Source organism: Malania oleifera, chromosome 6, assembly GCF_029873635.1.
Source record: "Malania oleifera isolate guangnan ecotype guangnan chromosome 6, ASM2987363v1, whole genome shotgun sequence".
Taxonomy (NCBI): Eukaryota; Viridiplantae; Streptophyta; class Magnoliopsida; order Santalales; family Ximeniaceae; genus Malania; species Malania oleifera.
In genome coordinates, this window is record NC_080422.1 from 83,692,893 (window position 1) to 83,701,058 (window position 8,166).

The window sequence follows — 8,166 nt, forward strand, 5'->3', positions numbered from 1 at the left end:
GCTTGGTTGGGAGTGATTTTTTTTTTGTTCTTTTTCCCTGGATGGGGTGTGGTGTTCAATGGTTTAAAGACAAGTTGTTATGGGTGGTGGGCTTACTGCACCTCCCACATGCGACTGTCATTGCAATCTTTGTCAAGAATGGTTCCTTGAGGAGGAGGTTTGGTAGAAAGCCTGAGCCACTTGAGTTTGCGTGGGGGAATTTTCAATTATTCCTTCAGGGCAGACATCTTTTTCAGCCTTAACAAAGACCAACATAGTAACTAAGTTTCCCTTAAAAAAACAAAATACAACAATAATAAAGTCGAGCCTTAAGTCTCATTAGGTGGGTTCGGCTATATGAATCCTTTTTTGTAAATTTATGTGATCATGGATCATTTTTTAATAGATTTAGGACTATTAAATACTTAACTATTCATTCTAAGTTATTTTAGATCTATACTTTAGTCTCATTAGTTATTTTTTCATTAGCATACTATGTGGTTTACATTGCAAGTATTCATACCTTCTTAGTCATCCATCCTTTATCTTTTATAGGAGTTGCATCTAACTTACGACAAATATATTTATTTCTTAATTTGTTTTTAAGTGTTATATCACTCACTCATCTAATCATTCTCATTTGGGAAACTTTTACTTTTTGAATATTATATTTTTTTATTCCTCAATATTCTGATCCATATTTGAAGCATTTCTTTCTTTCATCCAACCCGCTTTATTATATGCATTACATCATCCTCAATTTCTCCTTCACTTTGCGTAATAAATCCAAGATATCGAAATCAACAAGTGCTATTTATTTTTTTATCTTCAAGTTTAACTTTGTCTCCAATATTCTTTCTATAATAATTGAAATTACATTTCATATGTTTTTGTCTTATTTTTACTTATTCTAAATTCTAAAGCTTTTCTCCATAATTTTAATTCAGCATCTTTTCCATCCCTAATTTCATCAATCAATACAATATCATTTGCAAGCAAATTGAGTACCATTGTTATTAACAATCACGACAATAACCCAAGGCAAAGTGAAAGCATATCATTTCCATCATGTTTGGTTTGTGGAGTGAGATGAAAAATTTAGAGGGAGAGATGAAATTAACTGATAAATTCAATTTAATTTTGCCTGTGCCAAACATGTTTGTGAATTAAGTTAACCATAACTATCAACCAAATGATCAGAATATATATATATATATAAAGGCTGCGTGCTTCTGGAATAGGGCGGCATGATTAAGTTCTTTGCATAGGAAAAAAAAGGGGGTTTGGATTTGGTTCCATCAGAATAATGTTGAGCGTTAAGCAAGGCAATGTGTGGATGAGTAAGAAGAAAGTGAGGCAAGAATGCGTAGATAGAAGGATGAGAAATAAGAGTAAATGAGAAGGAAAGTGGTGTGTTGATGGTGGCTCTCCCCTCCCCTCAGCATATTACATTATAATATTACAATCAAAATGCCTAAAATTGAATGATGGCGAGATAGACACATGAGATTTGTCCTTGTGGGTGTGAGGTGTGTGAGAGGTTCCATCCACATCCACATGCACATGCTGAGTAGACCTCTCACGGGCTGCTTTGCTTTTTATACTTTCGCTGCTTTTATTTCTTCTGTCTTTCTTTCTTTGTTTTATCAAAGGACAAAAACAAGGGAGACGGGCAATCTTGGAAAGAAGGTCCATGAGGTTTGTTGGCTCTTTATGTGTTCTGATTTTGAGATATTTGATGTGTGGGTCTGCCTGAATCACCCGTGAATTAATTAAGTAATTAATTATTGTACTCAACTTGCCAGGTTTGATCTTCCTCACTCTTATGTCTTGGTTCGACCCAAAAAAAACTCATTAAAAACTTAAATTGAAGAACAGAAAATAAAAAATGAAAAATCTTGCGAGGACATTTTTAAATCAAAATTCAACTACGGATTCAAAATAATGACAAGTTTGGTAGAAGGTGCGAATAAAGAAATAAATATTTTTTGCTACATTTAGTTTTAAAAAAATTAATTTATGATGCGTGGATATACATATATACTTGAATGTCAATTATAACCCGCAACCAAATGATCAAAATTTCTTTAATTGCACTTTTTTTTTTTTTTTTAAGAATTGAATCCACTCAAGGTTTTATTTAAATAAAAAAAATCTGGATCAAAAGAAATTTACTTTCTTAAGGTTTGACAAAAAAACACTGACCTCTTTTGAAGTTTTAAAAATTTTAAAAACTTTTTCTAAAATTTTAAAAATATCACAAACTTTTTTTTAGATTTGAGAAAAAAATACAAACCTCCCCTTATAAGAATTGTCTTTTTAAAAATATAAGGAGAGATTTGTATCTTTTTGATAAATCTCAAAAGAGGTCTCTAGAATTCTTGAAATCTCAAGAAAAGTTAATAGAATTTTTGAAACCTCGGCTGTCTTATTACCAAATTTTGAATGTTTTTTACCCCAAAAATTACCTGCTTCTTAGGTGTAATTTAGAGTTAAAATAAACAAAAGAATTGACTAAGTATTGTAATTTGAATCAGTATCTTCATTTTGAACGGGTGCAAATTTGAAAGAGAAAAATTATGAGAACAATTTTTACATAAATCCATAATACTACAAGCCATTCGCTATGGTTGCGTCGGTTGGCATATTAGTTGTTGCATTCATTGCATTGTAGTAAACTTTAGTTGAAACTATTAGTGTAACTATTAAAATTTGAAACATCTAGGGCCTGTTCAGTTTTGAAAAATAGTTTTTATATTTTATTTTAAATTTTAGATTATTAAAATTATGTTACCTAATTTTTTTTTTTTATAGTATTTGTATGAAATAAATGTACGGCAACAAACAGTTTGGTCACTAAAAATAGTTTTATTTTTTATTTCTATTTTTTCGAATAATTATAAAAATATCACTTTATTTTTTAAAATTCTAAATTTACACAAAAATATTGAAAAATATTTTTTCTTTATTTTTTAAAAATTTCTAACCCTTGCGCTCTATATAAAAGCATGGAATTCGGATCTTTGACTTTATTTTGTATGGATTATGTGAGAATTTCTTCTAAATCTAGACAAATTTAAATTCAAATCTCAAAAAATCTGTAATTATAAATATTATCTTATATAAATTTAGAGAAATTAAAAAATAAATTACCTTTTTTTGTTATTATATTGAAATCTAGAAGTAAAAATGAAAAATTATTTTACGCATTCAAACAAACTCTTTATTACTTCCTACCTTTTTAATAAAATTTTTGAAAAATTAAAATAAGCCAAAATTAGTATTTTTTTTTTTGAAAAACTAAAAATTAGAAAATGAGAAATATTTTCCACAACTACATGGCCTCTTATCATTCCTTTTTTTCTTTTGAATAAAAAGAGTAATTCACTACTAACAACAAATACAAATCCATTCTGCTCATAGGCAGAGTGAACATTATCCTTACAATGCAGTAAGCTGCTTAGGAGCAACAAGGGCAGATTTTGCAAACTAGTAAACAAGATAGTTATATTCTTTGCCCAAGAAGCCAAAACAGCAAACTACAAAATAATTATAAAGGAACAAACTATCGTCCAACATACCATAAACATCGCAGCTTGAACAAGATCTTGCATTAAAATTATTCAATGATTCTTTTGGCGTCACATAAAATGATATACCAATGAAGCAAAAGACTTGGATACTTTGATAAACACAAAATTATCTACATTCTTCTTGAAAATCATTCGTGCAATAGCTTGATTATTGGATTTAAAGGCAGCATCACAACAAATAATGGGATCGGATGAATTTTTTCTTAAAATCTTATAAAGAAAAACTTTGAAGGACAGGCTTGAAAGAATATCGAAAGTCAATATTTATCTCCTCTAAATTAGTTTGCACAACTTGTGACCTTAAAGATCGAAGATGCTTCATTGATGATAGAAAGAATATTTCATTTATTATTATTAAAGGCGAGATCATTCCTCCATTCCTAGATTGTCCAATAAAATACAACCAAAATAGAAAGAAGATTAGTTTTCTCTATAGAAGACCAATTGAGATCAACAAACACCTGAAAAAAATTCCATCAATCTGAGCAAACTTCCATCTTCATCTGAAATGAGGATGCAAACCAAATTGGTTGAGAACCTGAGTTTAGTGGAGAGAACAGAAACAGAAATGGCAAAAAGCAAAATGCTGAATTGTGATTAATGAAAAAATTAAATTTACATCAAACTTAAGATCTATTTATAATACAATAAAATAACAAAGTAAACTAATGACTAATTATTCTAACTAATTCTTTAACAAGACTCTGCTAACTAGCTCTTTTCTTCTTTCTTTCTTTTTGTTTTAATTCTTTCTTCTTTCTTTTTTAATTCCATATTCTCAATATAAGATGGAATACTCCAACACCCCCCCCCCCTCTCAAGATGAACGTGGATGTTAAGAATGTTCATCTAGCGAGATTATGATGAAAAGATAAAGATCCGAGGGGCTTTGTAAATATGTCTGCTAGCTATAACCTTGATGGAATATGGAAAAGTTTAATAACATGCTGCTGCAATTTTTCTCTAATAAGATGGCAATCAATCTGGATATGCTTCGTTCTCTTATGTTGAACAGGATTTGTGGCTATGGACATTGCAAATTTACCGTCAGTATATAACGAAACTGACTGGGAATGATTGATATCCAGGTCTTGTAAGGCATACAAAAGCCATTGGATTTCACATGCTGTAGTCGCAAGAGCTCGGTACTCTGCCTCTGCAGACGAGCGACTGATAGTAACTTGTTTCTTTGTTTAATTTCCATGAAACCAATGAGTTGCCAAGAAAGATTGAAAAACCAGTTACACTCCTTCGAGAATCTACGTAGCCTGCTCAATCACTATCTAAAAAACCTTTTAATTGAAAATTTGAAGAAGATGGAAAGAAGAGACCTTGCCTCGGAGTAGCCTTAAGATATGCTTCGTTCTCTTATGTTGAACATGATTTGTGGCTATGGACAATGCAAATTTACCGTCAGCATATAACAAAATTGACTGGGAATGATTGATATCCAAGTCTTGTAAGGCATACAAAAGCCTTGGATTTTACATGTTGTAGTAGCAAGAGCTCGGTACTCTACCTCTGCAGATGAGCGACTGATAGTAACTTGTTTCTTTGATTAATTTCCATGAAACCAATGAGTTGCCAAGAAAGATTATAAAACCAGTGACACTACTTCGAGAATCTACACAGCTTGCCCAATCACTATTTGAAAAACCTTTTAATTGAAAATCTGAAGAGGATGGAAAGAAGAGACCTTGCCTCGGAGTAGCCTTAAGATACCTCAATACCCAAATGGCTTCTTGATGGTGGCTCTCAACAGGTTTAGCTAAAAACTAACTGAGCACTTGCACAGATTAGGCTAAGTCAGGCCTGGTAAGGGTTAAGTAAAGTAAGCGGCCAATAAGTCTTCAATAGTCTGATGGATCTTCATATAAATTGGTATCATTTGCAAATAACTTGAGAGTAGATTCCATAGGGAAGGCAACAGGTTTTGAACCAGTTAAAACAGTGTCAGCAAGTAAATCAAGTATGTACTTTCGTTGGCATAAAGATATATCGGCTTTGGACCTTGCAACTTCTAAGCCAAAAAAGTATTTCAGATGGCCTAAGTCTTTAATAGTGCATTTTGCATCTAAAAAAGGCTTCAACCTTTCAATTTCCTGAATACTATCACTTGCCAAGAGCACATCATCCACATAAACTAATAAGGCCATAAAGGAACTAGCAGATTTCTTAATGAACAGAGAACAATCAGAATTACCTTGACCAAAAGCATAGGAAATGAGAGCATCGATAGCTTGGCAAACCATTGCCGAGAACCCTATTTTAAGCCATAAATACTTTTTAAAAGACAACAAACTTTTTGTTCTCCGTGGACAGCCAAGCCAGGAGGCAAGTCCATGTATACCTCTTCATGTAAATCACCATGCAAAAATGCATTATTGACATCTAGTTGATGGAGATGCCATGGTTTGGTTGCAGCTACAACAAGTAATAATCGAATGGAAGTAATTTTGGCCACAGGAGAGAAGGTATAAAAAATATCTAGGCCTTCTTGCTAAGTATACCCTTTGGCCACCAATCGAACTTTATGTCTCTCTATAGTTCCATCAGCTTTATATTTTACTTTGAATGCCCATTTACAACTAATAGTCCTTTTATTGTTAGGAAGAGTAACAAGCTCCCAAGTTTTATTTAACTCCAAAGCATTAAGTTCATTTTTCATGGCAGCTTGCCATTCATGAAGTCTAGAAGCTTGTTTATAAGTTTGGGTTCTAGAGAGTTAGTGATAGAAGTTGAAAAAGCTTTATATGATGTGGACAGTCTGTTGGTAGAAAGAAAATGATGAAGAGAATAAAAAGTACCAGTGGAATCAGTTGAAGTAGATGCCCGAGTTGCACTTAGAGACGAAGAGATATTACCACAATAATAGTCCTGCAGATATGAAGGTTTTTTCTTAATTCTGGTTGATTTTCTGGGCTGAAGGACTTCTTGGTCAGTTGAGTCAGATATTGGAATCATACTAGAAGGAGATGGAAAGGAGATGAATATGAAACAACATGTGTATGAGGTGCAAAGAAAAAAGGGGAATTATTATGTGATGATGCAGATTCTATATTCTGATATGAATTGAAAAACGAGTTATCAAAAGAGAAATCTGAAATGGTTTTTGAAATAGGAAACATAAAAGAATGATGTTCAGGATTTGGTGGTAACATTTGGAAAGGAAAAATTGTTTCATGAAATATAACATTCCAAGAAACAATTATTATATTGGTGTTTAGATCCATGAGTTTATAACCTTTAATATCAAAAGGATATCCAAGAAATATGCATTTTATAGCTCTTGAATCAAATTTCTGTTTGTGACTTTGTAGAGTTGATGCAAAACAAAGGCAACCAAAAACTCTTAAATGAGAAAAATTAGGCGTTTTGTTAAAAAGTCTTTCAAAAGGGGATTTATTTTGAAGTAGAGGAGTGGGAATTCTATTGATTATGTGTGTTGCAGTAAGCACACAGTCACTCCAAAAAATTAATGGTAGGTTGGCTTGAAACATTAGGGCTTGTGCAGTGCTCAGAAGATGTTGATGTTTTCTTTCCACAATACCATTTTGTTGTGGAGTTTCTACACAGCTTTTCTGATATAAAATACCATATTTATGATAAAATTTCGTAAGTAAAAATTATAGTCCATTGTCAGATTGTATAGCTTTGACAAAAGAAGAAAACTAATTTGCTATCATTTTACAGAAAGTTTTGATTAAATATGACACTTCTGATTTAGCTTTAAACATGTATACTCAAGTACACCTTGTGAAGTCATCGACTATAATTAAAAAATATCGAAAACCAGAGTAAGAAGTAGTGCCAAAAGGACCCCATATATTACAATGGATCAAATCGAAACTTTTATTAGAATTACTCTGTGATACAGGAAAAGGAAGCCTTCTTTGCTTTGCTAAAGGGCATATGTCACAAACATTTGTACAATCAAAAGTGATAGTAGAATCAATCTGTTTGAGAGTATGTAATCTTGAACTAGATACAGATATAGTTCAAAATGATTACAATAAGTATTTGATTGTATTATATCAAAATGATTACAATAAGTATTATATCAAAATGACATTAAAATTTTTTTTGACTATAAGTGTAATTTTCAAAATTACTTCAAAATTTAATATCATACATTCAGGCAATTGCTTTTGACAAAAGGAGAGCAAAAAACATTAATATACATATATTTCTTAAATTTTATTTTAAAATTATAACTCTATGAAGTATTTTTTTGTTCGCTATCAAATATTTAAATCATTACTCTTGGTGTACAAGAGCAATCGTAAGATAATGAAAGTGCTACCAAAACAAAACTTTATTATACGTTTGTTTTGAAATCTCATCTTATAATAATTGTATAGACAATCTTGCCCTTGACAAATTGTTCTTTTTCACGACATCAACATAAATTAGAATTATGGTAATTTGGGCATTTAGGGCATTTAGAACCCTCAAAATAGGATCATGGGCCATTGACTGTCTAAAAGTCTAGGCCATCACATGATCAATGGGCATGATGAATCATGATTTGCTGTGTAGTAATATCCTAAATTTTTGTAGAGCTTCGTTTGGGCTAAAACCCATTAATTTGGCT